This window comes from Panthera onca, chromosome B3 (genome assembly GCF_046562875.1).
Source record: "Panthera onca isolate mPanOnc1 chromosome B3, mPanOnc1 haplotype 2, whole genome shotgun sequence".
Lineage (NCBI taxonomy): Eukaryota > Metazoa > Chordata > Mammalia > Carnivora > Felidae > Panthera > Panthera onca.
In genome coordinates, this window is record NC_138344.1 from 93,959,176 (window position 1) to 93,979,388 (window position 20,213).

Sequence of the window (20,213 nt, forward strand, 5' to 3'; positions counted from 1 at the left end):
GTATTTCTATTTATTTGATCCTACATTTATTTGTAGGAGAACTTTATACATTGTATTGGCCAATCCTCAGTTTTATATGTTGGGATATCATTCCTAGTTGTCTTTGTGTTAATTTTTCATGAACAGCGTTCTCAACTTTAATAGAGTCTAGTCTAATTCACCGAAATTTTCTCTGTGATTTTTAAAAAAAAATTTTTTTAACGTTTATTTATTTTTGAGACAGAGAGAGACAGAGCATGAACAGGGGAGGGCTAGAGAGAAAGGGAGACACAGAATCTGAAACAGGCTCCAGGCTCTGAGTGGTCAGCACAGAGCCCAATGCGGGGCTCTAATTCACGGACCGCGAGATCATGACCTGAGCCGAAGTCGGACGCTTAACCGACTGAGCCACCCAGGTGCCCCTCTCTGTGATTTTTAAAGTGTTTTATTTAAAACATTCCTTTGTAGATTTATAGTCTCTTTATTTATTTATCGTCTCTTAACTTTTTCTTCAAGAGTTTTCGTTTTACTTTTTATACTTTTGTCTCTTGGACATAAACCCATAATCCATCTGAAGTTGACATGAATGTGTGGATTCTTTTGATGGAAAACAATATACACTTTTGTCACTTACCATTTTTTTGTTTTTATTTTGTTTCCAGTCTGTCTTCTCCCATTGGTCAATATTATATGATTTATTAATAACACCATTTTTAGTGATATGGATTTGTAACAGGTCTTGACATACGATATCATCCTTGTTTTTATTTTTCAAAAGTCTTGATTATTTTTGGAAATTTGATCTTCCATGTATTTAAAGACTATGACTAGACCAATTTTTGGAAAATTTTTGTACATACTTTTACTGTTTATTTGATCCTACTAGATCTAGGTCCCGACTAGATCTAGGTCTTTCAAAATGTATCTAGGTCTTCTATAATTTTCTATAAGGTTTTATAATATTTTACATTATTTGTAAGATTTATTCCTTGGAATCTTACTTTTTTTTCTCGTGCTACTGTAAATGGATATGATTGGACCTTGTGGGCACTTAAGTGAGATAAGTCAGAGAGACAAACATGTATACTGTAAGATATCATTTATATGTAGAATATTAGAAAGCTGGTTGTAAAAAGAGAGTAAAATGGTTTTTACCAGGACCTGGGTGTGGAGGAATTGGGGGAGATGCTGTTTAAGGATACAGACTTGGAACTAATAGATAAATAAGTGCTGGAAATATAGTGCACAGCATAGTGATTATAGTCAACAAGACTGTATCATAAAGTTCAAAGTTGCTAAGAGGCTAGATCTTAATTTTTCTCCATACAAAGAAATAATATTTATATGACATCATAGAGGTGTTAGATAACACTTTGATGGTAATCATGTTGTAATATATAAATATCAAATCAGCACATTGTATACCTTAAACTTACACAATGTTATATGTCGATTGTATCTCAATAAAAATAAGAAAAATAATGTAATGGGACTATTTTAATGAGTTGGTAGACACTCTAAGAGTTGAGAAGAAGAGTAACATTGTATGTATTATATTTTAAAAGATAACTGTAACTGTTCTATGAATTGACCAATGTGGGAGTGTGACAAAGGTCAATTTAGGAGAACCCTCAGGAGGCCATTGTTGTCCTCCAGGAAAAGATGGTGATGACTGGGATTGTAAGGATGGTTATAGAGAAGAATATTGAGACTCTGGAAATGTCTTGAAGTTATCAACAATAAGATATGATCGATTCAATATGGACTATAGAGAAAGAGAAAGATTATGGTGGATCCAAGTTTTTAGTTTGAGAAATGGAAAAGATGAAGTTGTCATTTTATAAAATGAAGAAACCTCCAAAAGGAATAGGTTTGGGTGGTGGAAATATACAGCGATCAGTTTTGGAAACGTAAGTCTGAGTTCCCTCTTAAACATTCAATTTTGTCATAGACTCTAAGTCTAAAGTTCTCTTTTGGCCAGCAAAGAGCAGATGCAGGATTAAAGCGAGAGATGGCTGATGTTTGCAAAAATACAAGAGCCCCGAATAAGAGTCCTTGTCCTATATTTATTCAGATCAGAAAGCTTACATGTGATGGGCATGTACAAACAGACAAAGAAACTGTGAACGTTAACTTGCGGACATGAGGGAAGAGGGGGTTTTGAATATATACAGTGTTTGGGGTTTGGGTCAATATAAAACAAAATCTGGGCACCAGGCAGATGAGTAGATGGTTGTTAACAGCAGATAGGAGGAGCTGTGCCTATTTATCTTTGCTAGCCTAGGGAATAAGGCAGATAGGGGGAATAACCTCAGGGTTAATAAGACACCTTTTCTTTTGTTAACCATCTCCACTCTGGGCTGCTTTGCCTGCAGCACAGTGGTCCATAGTCCACTTCACCAATGTACCTAACCTGGCCCTATCCTCCTGTGAAAGCAGCTTTTCTGCTATGGTACTAAATTGGGGGTGCTTCCACCCTGGATATCTAATCTTGTTTATTTCATATACCTATGTATTGGGCACCTTTGTGCCATTCCTAGTTTAGGCCTTTGCCTCTCCCTCTCTATTCTGGGGGCTCTGCACCCCCTGTCTGTTTTGGGGTGCCTTTGCACCTCTCTATTCCTGGCACCTTTGTGCCTCCCTATTCTCAGGGTGTCTTTGCACCCCCCCCTATTCTTGGGGTTCCAATCTGGTTTACCCAAACTTGGGTGTGAGCATTCTATGGCTTTGCATTTCTTTATGCCTTGTTAACCCATTGGTGTAAGCCCAGGGGATTCCTAAGCTTATCCCCCACACAAGTTGACATGTTGGGTAGGCGATAGGTTATAAGAGTCTGGAGTTAAGGGCAGAGCATGGGTTAGAGATAAAAATTTGCGGGTCATCCAGATAAAGGATTTTCCCAAGTCCTGAGACTGGTTGTTATGACAAAGGAATTTAGTATAAATTTTTTTTAAAAAGACCTCTAAGGACTGAGGCTTACTGCACATCAATATTTGGAGATGTGGTCATGAGGAGCAACAGGCAAACAAGACTGGTAAAGATCACCCAGAGATGTATTAGGAAAAATAATCAGGGATGATGTCCTTGTCCTGGAAACAAGACAAAAAAAAAAAAAATAAGTGAGTGTTTTAAATAGAAATGTTTAAGTGACTCCCGATAGATAATATGAAGATTTGACCATTTTACTTAGCAGTATGGAATCATTGATGACGTTGACAAGAGAATTTTAGTGGAGTGGTAGCAAAGACAGCACGACTCCAGAGCATTCAAAAGCAAATCAAAGGAGAAAAATTGTATATAGCTTCATGTAAACACTTTTCAACTGGCCTGTTGGAAGATGAAACAACGTGTGAAGCAGAGATGAGGCCCTAGCCCACTCGGTAGCTCATCACAGATACATGAGTGAACCAAGCCAAGATCAATCAGATCTGCTGAATTGATCCCAGTCCAAAGTTCCAACTTCTGCATTATCAGCTAAAATGAAGTGGAGGAGGAGGAAGAAGAGGAGGAGAAGGCTAATATGGAACAACAAACCCAGGATAATATGAAAAAAGAAGCACTCAGAAAAAAAAGTGTTCTTAGATATTAAAACTAATACTAGAAGTATATTCAAAGAGGAACTAGAATACAAAAAGTGAGGAAATCTCTCAGTACGTAGGAGAAAATAGTGATATAGAAAAAAATAGATTTGAGATGAGAAAATGAAAGGATTAAACCAAGAAGTTCAATTCTAATGTGAGCACAAATTTTGGGAAAAAGAAAACAGGAAATTGTAACAATTTATCAACAACAAAATTTAAAAACATGTGTCCCAGAACTAAAGGGCATGTGTTTGAATATTAAAAGGGATTCTGGAAAAAAAACTTAAAAGCACATCATGATCCAACTATAGAATATCAGAAATAAAGAAAAGGTTCTATATTCGTTTTTTAGGGCTGCTGCAACAAAGTACCACAAACTGAATGACTTGAAAAAAATATATTGAGTGCACTTGTGATAATCACCTGGTGTCATATGTGAGTGTTGAATCACTAAATTGTACACCTGAAACTCATATTTCACTGTATGTTAATTAACTAGAATTTAACTAAAAGCAAACGACACACAAGAAAAAAAGAAAAGAAAAAACATGTATTGTCTCATCTCTCAGTTTGGGAGGCTAGAAGTAGGAGATGAGGGGTTAGCAGAACTGGTTCTTTCTGAGGGCTTTGTAGGAAGCCTCTCTTTCAGGCCTCCTCCCTTGGCTTATACATGACAGTCTTCTTTGTCTGTATCTTTACGTCATCTTCCCTCTATGTGTGTTTGTCTCTGAGTCCTAATTTTCCCTTTCTATAAGGATACCAGTCATAGTGGATTAGAGCCAACTCAGGTGACTTCATCTTACCCAAGTAATTACATCTATAAAAATCCTATTTCTGTATAAGGTCATATATATATATTTTTTTTTTTCACATACATACATACACACACACACACACATATACATACACACACACACACACACACACACACACATGTTCTGAAGTGGTGGGTGTGAGGACTTCATGTATGAATTTTTCAGTCTTTGGCAGTTCCCAATGAAAATTGACCCCTGAATGAAACCACCTGTGAATAAAACTGAAGAAATAAGTCTTAAGTGACAAAACCCTACACATTATCTTGTAGATGTCAATGTATATGTTTATATAGCCCAGTATAGCCTGACAAAAATGTATAATGCTTTTGAATTTATGGGACAGGAAACAGAAAGTAATAAGGCAATTATCTTCAGAAGAAACAAAAAAATATAAAAAGAGGAGACAGGACTACTCTGTCTCACTGTGACTGTTATTTACCAAGTCAAAGCAATGTAAGCACCACCCTTTGATTTAGGTAAAAATTATGAGGTACTACATTGGGAAGCTGTAGGGACCATCTGTGTGAGTCTGTGTGCTTGTGTGTCTGTCTGTTGGGTGTGAGTGCTCTGTAAAAGGCAAATTCTGATCTTACAATTAAAATTTCTAAAGTTGAAAATGAAAAAAAAATAACTGAGGAAACAGCTAATGGTGTATTAGGGGTTGCTGTTGTGGAATAATATTAATGGGGTAGGAAGAGAGGGGTAGGAAACAGCTGCATTTTGTTCTAAACTCTGTGATACTATCTGCCTTTTAAAAACATCTTTATATTCTTTTGATAAAAATAAAATGTAATTGAAAATGGAATCAGTTTTGACTCATTTTCCTAAAATGAGCCCTGTCAGTTTTGTATTACACTGTTTTTAGATTATTACTAAAACTGATTCACATTTTATTTTTGCATACTAGGATCACACTTTCAAGGTGAAGGAATGATTAAATGAAACTAATTATTCCTCTGAAGAAAACGTAAATCCTTGATAAAGCAAACCAGAATTGAGATAGAGCAGCCTGTTTGAATATCATTGCTTAGAGTCTGTACTTTTTTAAAGGAAAGTTGGATTTAAATATTTATGAAATTGAGTTTTCTTTACTGTTTTGAAAAAGAAATTATTAAAATTTTACTAACTTTGTAGAATTGATTTTTCCTTCCCTTCTGTACTAGGTAGGAAACAAATTAGTTTTACATTAATAAATCAGAATACATGAAAAACTAATTGCTCACAAAATACAATTGCATCACAAACACAGAAATAAAACAGAATATTGTAGTTTAGCTTCCTAAGTTTGAATTTATTATATATAATAAAATAAAGATTAAAAATATATGCACTAGGGTTCCTGAAAGTAGATACCATGCATTCATTCAGGTTTTGTTATGAAGAAGCATTGCTTTTTCTCTTGCATCTACATTTCACAAAGAAAGTATCACAGGAAAAAAAGCTTGCCTCACAGGCAAGGTTGAAAGCTCAGTATCATTTTATTTCTTATCTTAATAGCAGGCTGCTGCTACAGACTGAAAAATATATGCTCCAGGAAGATTGAACTTGCTACCTTTTGCAGGGTTGTTCATCTTTTCTAAAGGACAGTTATCAACTAAGCAAAAAAGGAAGAAATAACTATTCCATGTGGCTTCTGATATTATGAATCTATGACTATGTAGCTAAAAAAAATCTAAGCATGAGAACTTAGCATTTAACAATTAAGAGAGAGGTGACAGGGTGTTGTTTTTGTGGAGAGGATAGTTTCAGAGGTAATACATACTATGGTAGGCATCTTTCAAAATGGCTCCCCAAAATCCTTACCTCTTGGTACTTAGGTTTTTGTGAAATCCCCTCTCCTCGAGTGTGCACTGGACTTGACTTGATTTTAAACCATAGAATACGGCAAAAGTGATATGATGTTGCTTCCAAGATTAGTTTGTTAGAAGCCTTTGGCTCCTGTCTTGGTATTCTGTCTCACTCTCTCTTGGACTGCTCAGTCCAAAAGAAACCAGTTGCCATATTTGAAGGCAGCTCAGGGGGAAAGTCTCATGTGAGTAAGCTTGGAGGAAGATCTTCTGAGACCTGCCGATAGCCACGCCTGTGAGCTTCTAACAGTTCCTTCTCTAGTCAATCCCTGACATGTTTGCGGTACTAGTTAGCACCTTTATTGCAGACTCTTGAAAAACCCTAATCAGAAACATCCCGCCAACTCACTCCCTGATTCCTAACCCATTGAAAGTTTAAGAGAGTCATGTTTTTTTGGTTTGGTTTGTTTTGGTTTTTGCTACTGAGTTTTGGGATAGCTTGGTATGGAGCAATAAGTAACTAATATATAGACCATAATTTAAATACCTTTCAATCTCAGATTCTATATTGTTAAAATGGGCTAACATTGTAGGTATTTTGCATGGTTGTTGTACAGATTTAATGAGATAAACCATACTAATAACTCAGCATATGTGACTGCACATATGGAGTACCCCTCCCCCACAAAGAGCTATTATTTTTATTATCCATATAATTTTTGAAAAAATGTCTGGGAATCATTTAGTCTATACTACTCTTAGACTGAATATATATTATCTTCCCAAAAAGTCAGTAAGCTATAATCCAACATATAATTTGCTTTTAATATTTATTAGGCTAATTAATATCAATCCTTTCTGCCTTCCTTAGCCATTCTCTAATGTCCTTGTCCTTGGCCTCAGACTCAATCCTTTCCAACTACTGAGCCGGTTCTGATCAAAACAGGCTATACCTATATTAGCAGTTTCACAGTCTCCACCCACCTAGGTTTAGAATCAACACTGAAGTCCTGATCCCTGGACAAGATTAAGTTTGGGTTTTGAGAAGTAATAAATTTGTTTTAAAGTTTATTTATTTTGAAAGAGAGTGTGAGTGAGCACAAGTAGGGGAGGAGCAGAGAGAATGGAGAGAGAATCACAAGCAGGCTCCACACTGCCAGCAGAGAGCCCGACACAGGGCTCGAACCCACAAACTGTGAGATCATGACTTGCGCAGAAACCAAGAGTCAGACACTTAACCAACTGACCCAGCCAGGTGCCCCAAGGAGTAATAACTTTTTAAACTGCATAATTGCCCTTATTTTTTGTCTGCTTTTTCTCTGGGCTGACTTCCTGCTTTATGCAACATGCCAAGATACCAGATCTCATGGCTGTACATCTAAGTTTGACCCCCTAGACTAGCCATGCTTTCACCCTTGTTCCTGACACCACGATGATTCCTGAATTTATCTTTTTCCTCATATGCTGATGAGCTCTACATTGGTTCACATGGGTTATTCCAGCCACTGGTTAGACAGAATTTTGATAACTCCATGATGGGGATGAGATTTTATCCTTTCCTCTGTTACCATTTCCTCAGAATAATAAATAATTCCATATCTATTGTGTGTGTCTCTCTCTTCTTCCTCCTTATATCCTATGACTATTGTCATTAAACCTTCATTCTATCTTTTTCATAAGATTGAAAACATTACACTTTTACAAAAGTAGTAATTTACAGAAGTTTTATATGGAGGGCAACATGCAGAAAAAACATTGCCTAGCAATTAGGATTAAGTATACCTTCCTGGTAAATGTGAATTGATGTCTCCAAAGATTGATTTCCTTAAAGCACCTTTTATTTCTCTCTCTCTCTCACACACACACACACACACACACACACACACACACACACGTACTCAGTGTGATGCAGTTTCTGACAACCCAAATTCAAAGCTGTGCCCTTAAAGGAAATATACTTCTAAAAATGTTGATGACTATTTATATTCATATGTAATGATGTGGAATTAATATAAACTGTTATCTTCTTCATAAAGAGCATCTTCACCTTTAGAAAATTAAAGATATTTCCTTCCTAATTTAAGAATGAAAGGTTGATTTTATAATTCTTCAAGAATAGTAGGTCCAAGGCTATAAATCCAGAAGGTTGGGAGACACAGTAATGGTGATGGATTGTTGCCAATATTAAGTAAAATATCAAAACAATTTTGTGATAAAAAATATTATACAAAATCACAACCACTCTGTTCACACTTTTAAGGAAGTTAATCATTCCTAAGCTAAATGATCAACTTATATAGTACTAGATTAATTTGTTTAGATAAATATCTTCACTCAAGAGACCTAGCACATTTCAGGAATGATGTGTCAGAGTATGATAAAATCAGCAATTTGCACTGATAGATTCTACCCTCATGTCATTTTTTTCAATAAGAATGGTGCTATAAATTACACATGGTGACAATGAGGTAGGATAAATTCTAACGTGTAAATCCTGGTGTAAATATCTCTGTTATAATGCCATGATAGCAGATTTCACTTCCCCAATTTATATGGTCTCTGAGTAATACTATGATGAACCCTCATTCAAAAGAAGACATGAAAGTCATCTTAACTACTAATATTTAAACTGTTTATGAGTGATATGGAAGATTGCTCCCAGCATTTAATGGATATTCATCTTCTCTTAAAGACATTTTCTTTTTTTTTTCCCATGCATTATTTTCATCTTTATGATTTCATCAAAAAGCATCACCCAGGAATTATGATCAATAATAACTGCAGAGTACAATTACCTAAAAGTTCCTTTTCCTCCTTGAGATACACAAACATAGCCTAAGAAGGGAGAGTGAAGAAACACACCTGGAAGCAGGAATATTTCTGCACCTACACCCTATAGGTAATCAAGAGTTGGCTTAGGCATTATCATTTAAATACTTCTAAATCCTATTTTATGTGTATTGGTCTCCTTACAATGTTATATAGAGACAATAAACAGCATAACTTTTCCAACTCCAAGGGCAAGAAGTGTTTTGTGGTCAAAATGTTTAGGAAACGCTATGTACAACATCCCCTTGTTAGAGTTCATAATTCATATTCACATATTAAAGTCTGGGAAGGACTTTACTCAAGAAACCCATTTAACTTAGTATATATAACGTAGTGTTTTCTAAATTTAGTTAAGACCTCCCTCCTTTCTTTTTCAGTATAGATCCATCATCCTCTCAAAAATTTGTGCAGGGAAGACTAAAACCTGTGTGGTAGGAATTATCTTCATTCCACACATAAAGAAGTTGAGTTAAAATAATAACAGCTTCATCTAGCGATAGCTTGTAAGTTGTAACATTGCAATTTAAATATAGATCAACTGACTTACCATTCAGTTTTCTTTCTGTCACCCAAATTTGCCTTCCAGAACTGACTCAAAGTATATGAAGTTTACTTTATGCTTTTTTTCTTTTAAAATCCTAAACGTCAAGGTATTTCTGAAGAAAAACTAAATTCTGGGTTTAAATCCCAATTAATGTTGCCACTGATCACTGTGTATCTCTGTGTGAACTTCTGGGGTTGAAAATGTCAAGATTAAAGGAGAATGTCAGATAAAGTCGTAGTACAGAATACAGAAGTTATCACAATCCTGTATTTCTGCTCTTTAAAATGGGTGTGGCCGTGGGGGTGGGGGGAGATTGAGCTGGTATGACTATGAGACAATTTCTCATTTTGCAAAACTGTACTATTTGAAATACTGACACATTCAATTGTACTACTGAAATGGACTACAGTGAAGAGAGCTCTGGAATTTTAGGACCTGGAATCCAATAACTTCATTCCCTACATTCTGTGTAGGTTTAAGTTCTTTGTCATCTTGGGACTTTTAGTTTCTTCCTCCATAGAATGGCTATGATACCAGACTTGTCCAGCTTTCTTCTTAGAATTGAGTAAACTTGTTGGCAAACCATTAAGTCTATTACAGAGAGTAAGAGAAGTAGTAAACATTTAAAAATTCTTGGTTGATGTGGATTAACAAGATTGACCACAATAACATGGATTATAAATGTTACATCAGATATTGAACCATACAGGGTAAACATAACTATGTTATGGTGCATACTGATTCATGGCAAGTCGTTATAATGACTTCCTACTGAAAAATATTGATCCACATAATCCTTAGTGTCACTGGTTATAGAGAGGATGCAACACTTTCTCTTTACATGTAAGCAAAGTGATATAAAAAAGAGTCTCCTGGTCAGCACTAAACAGCAAACAAGTGACAAAGCTAATGGTTGGATATCAGGTTTCTTGAATGACATTCAAACTTCTCTTTTTAGACATTGTGTGCTCCATATAACTGACTTCTAATTGGTAGCATTTAAAACGAGTTTCATTGTATTTGGCATATCTACATAGATTTGTGTTCCTGGTATTTTGAAGTAGGCAAAGAAACATGGTATAAATTGCAATGTTTCTTGGTCAATATCATTTGAGCAGGACCAGTGGACTTTCTGGCCATTTGGAATGTGACATGTTTACTTTATCTGGGAACTCATAGGTATAGAAATGCAAAGTATTATGTGGCAGGATATATCTGTTCTCAAGAGATAATTTATACAAAAGATGAGTAAATAGGAAGGTTATTCTTCAGTTTTATAAGGGATACCCTTCATATTTATAATAAAAAATCAGGGCATGCTGGTTAGGAACAGAGAAAAACCTCATAGAATCCGCAAATGAGAAATAAATGTTATCATTGGGTGTCATCACTGTCAATCATTTTTGTCTATAAAAAAGGAAAATTGTCTGCTCTAAAGAGAAAAGCAGTGATCTGATTCTCCCTAAGATTTCTCTGCCAAGATTAGAGTAGGGTCAAATTAAATATCTTCTGGAAGTTGTAGAAACATCTAGGAAGAAACCCTTATGGCTAAGTATTCATATAGACAGTATATAACAACTACTTCTAATTAAAGAATAAAAAAGATTTGCTGAAAAATGTTTTCTGATTTATATCTATTTCTTAGAGTTCATATATTTCTTTATTTCACAAATATTTATTGAGACCCATTATGCTCCAGGAACCCCTCTAATATCTATGAACACATCAGAGAACAAGATAGAAATCCTTTTCCCCAGCACTCACACTCTACTAAATATTTCATTCTTTGACTTATCAAAAGAACCAATTAATTGGCTTGTGAATAATTAAATAGATGAGTTTCCTCTAATCTTTTATTTTAAAATTCCCCTAAAATAATGGCTTTGTTATAAACATTTGAAGTAACTGCTGTATTCCTCTCTAAACTTGAATTATAACCTATAATTGTGACACAGCCACTAAAATTTTGTTACATATATATAGATTGTGTATCCATAGACACAATCCTAGTTAAATACCAAGAAATAACCCAGGTGCAGTGGGTTATTGTACTACTTCTCTGTCTACATCTCCATCTATATTTATATCTAGATAGATATAGATTAGATATAGACATAAGGAAAGGTAAAAGTATAGGTATAGAGATATCAATTAACTTGCCAGAAAGGATAATAAAACTAACATAATCTATTTTATTCAATCAAACTTTATCTGTCCCCCAGTATATACAAGGCATTAGTCAAAGCATTGTGAGGGTTTAGTTAAAACTATTCTGACCTTAAGAAATATAAAGTCTTAGGACACCTGGGTGGCTCAGTCAGTTAAGCAGCCGACTTTGGCTCAGGTAACCATCTCATGGTTCCAGAGTTCTAGCTCTGCGTCAGGCTCTGTGCTGACAGCTCGGAACCTAGAGCCTGCTTCAGGATTCTGTGTGTGTGTCTCACTCTGCCCCTCCCTGGCCCATACTCTGTCTCTCTCAAAAATACATAATCATTTTAAAAAAACAGATATAAAGTCCAGTAGATGAAATCAGGCTTATATACTAAGTAAAGGGTGGGGACAAGGTATGTTAAATGCTATATAAATTCTATAGTTGAGACGAGCTCTGGGGATAGAGGGATTATTGATTCCAAGTCAAGGGACTGGGAAAGGCTTCATAATTGAACACGCTATTTATTAAGCTTAAAATATCCAAACACTTCATTCTAGCACAATTTTATTAGATCTTCACCAGAAGGATCGAAAGCCCTTGAAAGAACTTAGCTCTAATTAAATATATCCAAATCCAGTTTCAGAATTCTTTCACTGGGCCTTGATGTTGAAAGTGAATGCTCAATTGAAGGTAACTTTCAGTTCACCTTCTGAAGTCAGTACAAAAAGAAATGAGTTTTTCTCTAATGGTTAATGACTTCTGTGTCTGCCTCTGAGACATTTAAAGGTTGTAGACAATCAGCAGTCCTACAGTTTTATTTTTTACATGAATCAGAATAATCTGGAATGGGAAAAAAAAAACAGGGTAGTTTTAAGAAGGATGAAGAGAAAGAAAAGTACCCATCTCCACATGAAAAAAATGTTTTTTGCCTGTATTTTTTTTTCCTAGTGTGTTATGGAGGGAGAGAGAGAAAGAGTGCTTATCTTCTTACTCTCCTGAGTGGAGTGCTAGCAAGCCAAGCTCAGTGCTCCATTCATATGCACAGAACCATCAAGCCAGTTGTTTATGGTTTCAGTTTTCCGGGTACAGATGAAAATGATATACACATCCTGAGTTATTACTACTCGCCACCATTTTTTTTTTTTTTTTTTGCTAGAACAGATATACTTTTTTCACCATATCGTGTCTGATGTTTTCACATGATTAGGCTGAAGTTATGCATTTTTGGTAAGAATATCACAGAAAAGAAGTTTACTTCTGTGTGCATTGTATCAGGGGTACAGAGTGTTAGATTCTATCATATCTGGTGATGTGAACTTTGATCATTTGTGTGATGTGGTATATGCCAGGTTTATACACTGTGAACGTACTGTTTTTTCATTCTGTATTGGTAAATATCTTGGGGAAGTTAATCCTACGCGTTATAATTGTTTTTTTTATTGTCTCTTTTTTTTTTTTTTTTAGTTTCAAGATTTATTTAAATTCCAGTTAGTTAACATAGAGTGTAGTATTAGTTTCCAGTGTAGAATTTAGTGATTCATCACTTACATACAACACCCAGTGCTCATCCCAACTAGGGCCCTCCTTAGTACCCATCACCCATTTAACCTATTTTCCACGCCTACCTCGTCTCCGGCAGCTCTCAGATTGTTTTCTGTAGTTAAGAATCGGTGTTATGTTTTGCCTCTCACTTTTTTCTCCTTACGTTCATTTGTTTTATTTCTTAAATTCCACATATGAGTGAAATCGTATGGTATTTGTCTGACTTCACTTAGCATCATATCCTCTAGTTCCATTCAGGTTGTTACAAATGGCAAGATTCCATTCTATTTTTTTTTTTTTTTTTTTTTTGTGCCTGAGAAATATTCCTGTGTGTGTATGTGTATGTGTATATATATACATACATACATACACACATACATACACATACCACCTACCACCTCTTGTTTATCCATTCATCAGTCTATGGACTTTGGTCTTTTTCCATAATTTGGCTATTGTTGATAATGCTCCTATAGACATTAGGGTGCATGTATTTTTCAAATCAGTATTTTTGTATCCTTTGGGTAAATACCCAGTAGTGAAATTGCTGCGTGGCAGAGGTAGTAGTGAGGAAGCTCACTATTGTTTTCCAGGGTGGCTGCACCAGTTTGCATTCCCACCAATAGTGCAAGAGGGTTCCCCTTTCTCCGCATCCTTGCCAACACTCGTTTCTTGTGTTGTTCATTGTAGCCATTCTGACAGGTGTGAGGTGATGTCTCATACATGGTAATTTTGACTTGTATATCCCTGATGATGAGTGATGTTCAGCGTCATTTCATGCGTCTGTGAGCCATCTGGATGTCTTCTTTGGAAAAATGTCTATTCATGTCTTCTGCCCGTTTTTTAACTGGGTTATTCATTTTTTGGGTGTTGAGTTTAATAAGTTCATTATAGATTTTGGATAGTAACCCTTTATCCATATGTCATTGGCAAATATATTCTCTCCATTCTGTAGGTTGCATTTCAGTTTTGTTGACTGTTTTCCTTCACTGTGCAGAAGCTTTTTATATTGATGAGGTCCTAATAGTTCATTTTTGCTTTTGTTTCCGTTGCCTCAAGAGACACTTTAAAATATCCTATATTCTATTTCTACTCAAAAATTTGAATAATAATTTTAGCATGAAATCCTGCCATCAAGAATTATTACTGTGGATTTTAATGGAAATTTTTATTTCTTCATTTCTTTTGCATTTATTAATTTATTCTATAAGGAAGAGCTATCTCTTCACCCTATGTTCAATTACTCTTTTATCTCAGCTGGATATAGGGATATTTATATTATTCTATGGCTTATAATCTAATTCTGTCATTGTTTATTTTGTTGCTTAGGTTTTTCCAGTTTGACCATTGGAGCTCTTTCTCATAGTCTTCTGTGCCCTTTCAATGTATCCCCATCTTTCTTTTTTTAATCACTTAATCTTTTTCTAAAAAATAGAGAACTATAAGGGCGCCTGGGTGGCTCAGTCGGTTAAGAGTCCGACTTCAGCTCAGGTCACGATCTCGTGGTCAGTGAGTTCAAGCCCCGCGTCAGGCTCTGGGCTGATGGCTCAGAGCCTGGAGCCTGCTTCCGATTCTGTGTCTCCCTCTCTCTCTGCCCCTCCCCCATTCATGCTCTGTCTCTCTCTGTCCCAAAAATAAATAAACGTTAAAAAAAATTAAAAAAAAATAGAGAAGTATATTGTACAATATTATATTAGTTTCAGGTGTACAGCATATTGATTCAACAATTTCATACAGTACTCAGTGATCACCACCTTTTTATTAGTACTTCCTTACTTTTAGAAACTGGAAGATGCTCCAGTCTAATTTTGTATTTTCCCTTTCCTAAACCTGGAATCAAACACTGCTCCAGGATTCTTGAATTGTTTTTATTGAAAAATACTACGTAAACACTAAGGTCTGAATGCTTCCTGAGCTGCTTGTTACTGGGATATCTTCGATTCTAGCACCTTTCAGCAGACTAAGCTTAGATTAAGTACACATGCAAAGAAGCACATCTGTATTTACTTTTGCATCTGATTATCTGTGTATATATATATATATATATATATATATATATATATATATATATTTAAAACTGTGAGTTCATAATGATACTTCCACTTACAATTCAACACCACATTTCTACCTAGCTTTTCCCTTTCAATATTTGCAATTTTTTCTCTAACATTGAGACACCAGGCTCTCATTGCTGCAACACATTTACTTATTTGTTCAACCCTATTACATATAAAATTGATCTCATAATTTCTAACCCTTATGCATTTGAGAAACACATTTACTAATGAGAGTACAATATTTGTCTGTTGTTTTTTTTGTCTTTACCATTAAAATATGCAGTTAGAATACTGTTTTCCAAAGTAACTCAAGGTAGTTTTTGTTTCCCATTCCTTACATTGTGCTTACGTTACACATTAGTAATACATTTGGGTTCATATATCACAGTTTATATTTGATTTTGGGTTCCTCTCACATGCTGGTTACTTTTTTATTTTTTTATTAACATAGAGTAAAGTTTACTCTTTGTGGTGCATAGCTTATGGATTTTGACAAATTCATGGAATCTTGTATCCACCAACATAGTTATGTGCAAAACAGTCCCATTGTAGTATCCCCCCAAATTCCCTTGTAGTTAACTACTTTTTCCTATAATGTCTGGCAACTGCTGATCTGTTTTATGTCTTACAGTTTTGCCTTTTCCAAAGATGTCATATAAATATAAATATGCAGTATGTAGATGAGTGATTCTCAATGAGAGGCAAATTTGTTTCTAAACGGACATTTGGCAATGTCTGGAGATGTTTTTGTTTGTTAAGACTGGTAGGAAGTGGTCCTAATGTCTTCTAGTGGGTAGAGGTCACAGGTATTGCTAAATATCTCACAATGCACAAAGAATTACCTGGCCCAACATGTCAGTAGTGCCAAAAATTGAGAAACCCTGATGTAGATTTTTGGATCTAGCCTCTTTGACTTTGCAAAATATGTTTCAGATTCATCATATTGTGTGAATCAATAGCTTTTTTTTTCCATTTATTTTTCTGATTAATATTATATTGTGAACAATATCTCACATAGCTTGTTTATCCATTCACATGGGAAGAACATCCTGTTGTTATCATTTTTGGCAATTATAGATAAAGCTGTTATAAATATTTATATGCAGTTTTTGTGTGAACATAAGTTTCATTTCTCTTTGTCAGAAGTATGAATTTTACTGTTTCTCCCTGTCTGTGTCTCATCTTTGTACTACCATAATACTTTCTTTAGTAAAGCAAAATATTTTAACTTTTATAAGGTCTAATTTTTATAGATTATGTTTTGTTGTCTTATCTAAATATTGTTGACCAAAGGCAAGCATATACAGGTTTTTCTCATGTTTTCATCTGTAAGTTTTATAGTTTTATTTTTTACATTTGGTCTCTGATCCATTTCGGTTCAACTTTATAAGGTTTGAGGCATAGGTTGAGGTTTATTTTTGTGCATATGAACATCCAGTTGCTCAAGCTCTAGTTGTTGAAAAGACTGTCCTTTGTCTATTGAAATAGTTTTGTCAAAAAATCAGTTGATGAAAATCATACATCAATAAAGTAGTTTAAAAAGCCAGTTGATTCTATTTCTGTGGGTCTATTTTTGGGCTCCCTATTCTGTTCCATTGATCTGTGCATATGTCCATTAGCTAATACATCCTGTCTTGATTATTGTAGCTTTATAGTAAGTCTTGGTATACACTATTGTAAGTCATCAAACTTTTTGCTTCTTTTTAAAGTTATTTTGGTTCTAATTTCTTTATCTTTCCCTATGAATTTTAGAATCAGCTTTTTGACATATATTTAAAGGAAAAAGTTCCATTGCTATTTTAATTGATATTGCATTTAATTTATAGTTTAACTTGCAGAGAACTGAATTCTTAATGATATTGAATCTTCCAATCTATTAACTCAGTATATCTCTCAATGTATTTGTCTTTTTTGTTTGTTTGTTTTCATTCATATATCTTTAACACACAGAAACCTGCATGTATATTATCAAACATACACCTAAGTATTTCATTCTTTTGGTTCTATTGAAAATGGTAGTATTTTTGTTTTTCAAATAACTTGTTCTTTCCTACTATATATAAATACAATTGATTTTATATATAGTAACTTTTATATTGAAACTTTTCTGAATTCACTTATTGGTTCTTGAACCATTTTAAGATTCTTTGGAATTTTCTATGGGTACAGTCATGTTTGTGAAGAGAAACATTATTTCTGTTTCTAAATCTGTATCCTTTTATTTCTTGCCTTATACAATGATTAAGACTTCCAGTGTTATATTGTCTTTTCTTGTTTCAGTGTTCAATCTTTCACATTAAATTTGATGTGTTTAATGTTTTTGTACATGTCCCTTATTAAGTTAAGGAAGTTTCCTTATATTCCTGGTATAAGATTTTCTTTTTTCATAAATATACATTGAATTTGTCAAAAGTTTATTTGCATCATTGAACTGATCATACGGTTTCTTAAAGTATGGTTTTGAAATTTTAAAGTTTATTAATCACTTCTTGAATGTTGAACCAGTCTTGTATTCCCTTTGGTTATATTGCTTTTTAAAAATATATATTGCTTTTTAGGAATTGATGTGCTAAACTATTTTGTGAAGATTTTTACATGTATATTTGTGTGAGATATTGGTCTGTAGTTTTCTTATAATGTCTTTGTGTAGTTTTGATATTACAATAATGCTGGCCTCATAAAATTTGTGGGGAAGTGTTTCATTCTCTTTTATGTAAAGTTAGTATTATTTTCCCCTGAATATTTGGTAGAGTTCACCCGTAAATGTCTCCAATCTTAGGAAGATTTAAAAAAAATAACATTTTCACTATAATTTTAATTTATTTAATAAAATAGGATAATTTAAGTTATCTGTTCTTGAGTGAGTTTAGGTAGCATGTGTGATTTTGCGGAGATTAGTTCATTTCGTCTAAGTTTTCAGATTACGGGAAAGAGTTGCTAGTAGTATTCTATTATCCTTTTAATGTCTGTTGCTCTGTATTGATGCTTTATTTTACATTTCCAGCGTTGGTTATTTTGTCTTCTTTTATAAAGAATTTCATCTGTCTGGCTAGAGTTTTATTAATTTCATTGATCTTTTCAAGGAGCAAGCTTTTTTTTTTCATTGATCTCTGTTATTTTTCATTTTTCTTTTTTTTTTTAATTTTATTTTTAACGTTTATTATTTTTGAGACAGAAGAGACAGAGCATGAACAGGGGAGGGGCAGAGAGAGAGGGAGACACAGAATCTGAAACGGGCTCCAGGCTCTGAGCTGTCAGCACAGAGCCCGATGCGGGGCTCCAACCCACGGACCGCGAGATCATGACCTGAGCCGAAGTCGGATACTTAACCGACTGAGCCACCCAGGCGCCCCTATTTTTCATTTTTCAATTGCCTGTATTCTACTTTTATTTTTATGATCTGCTGCTTTCTGATTGCTTTGGATGTTAGTGGTTGTCTTTTTCTAGTTTATTAAAGTGGAAACTTGGATTACTGTTTTGAGATCTTCTTTTTTCTTTAAAAAAAATTTTTTTTTTATTTATTTTTGAGACAGAGAGAGACAGCATGAATGGGGGAGGGTCAGAGAGAGAGGGAGACACAGAATCGGAAGCAGGCTCCAGGCTCTGAGCCATCAGCCCAGAGCCCGACGCGGGGCTCGAACTCACGGACTGTGAGATCGTGACCTGAGCTGAAGTCGGACACTCAACCAACTGAGCCACCCAGGCGCCCCATTTCTTTTTTCTTTTTAAAATGTTAATAGTCTGGGGCACCTGGGTAGCTCAGTGGGTTAACTGTCCGACTCTTAATTTCGGCTCAGGTCATGATCTCACAATTCAGGAAATCCAGCCCAACACTGTCAGTACAGAGTCTGCTTGGGATTCTCTCCCTCTCTCACTGCCCTCAAAATAAACAAACATTTATATATATATATATATATATATATATATACACACATATATATATATATGTATGATGTGTGTGTGTATACACACACACACACACATTATACATATATATATATGTGTGTATATATATATGTGTGTGTATATATATATATATATATATATATATATATAGTTAATGCTAAACTTCCTTCCAAGTACTACTTTAACTACATTCCTCAAGTTTTGACTTGTTAATTTCATTCATTAAAAAAGCATTTTTAGTATCCTTTGAGACTTACTCTTTGATCTCAAATTATTTGGTATTGTACTGTTTTAATTTTAAAGTGTTCATTTCCAAACATTTGTGGTTCTTCCATATATGTTTATTATTTCTTGTTTAATTACATTATGATACAAAAATGTATTTTTGTCTGACTTCTATTCCTTTAAATTTGTTAAGAAATTTTGTGATCCAGATAGACCAGATGTAATGTGTGTAATGTGGTCTATTTTGATGAATATTCCATGTGTTCTTGAAAACAAAAGGGCACTCTATTATCTGGTGTACTGTTCTATAAATGTAAATTAGGTAAAGTTGGTTGATTGTGTTCTCCAGGCTTTCCATAGCCTTACTAGATTTCTGCCTACTTGTTTTATCAATTACTAATGAAGGACTGTTGACATCTTCCACTACAAAATGTGGATTTGTTGAGTTCTTTTTGTTTCTCTCTATCAGTATATACTACATGTGTTTTAAAGCTCTGTAAATAGTTGTATGTGTGTTTGGATTTTATGCCTTCTTGGAGAATTGGCCATTTTATCATTATGTCCCTTTTTTTCCCTAATGATAATCCTTGTTCTGACATTTATTCTAACTGATGTTAACATAGCTTCTCCAGTGTTTCATCTAGCATGGAGATTTATGTCCCTACCACAAAAACTACTTTTTCTCTTCCCATATCTGTACCAAGTCAGTGTCCTGTGAGCACCTGGTGGGGCTTGTTTAGAAAAAGCCTAAGCAATGAAAGATAGTATGAACTTCTATATCTGCAAATCACCATGC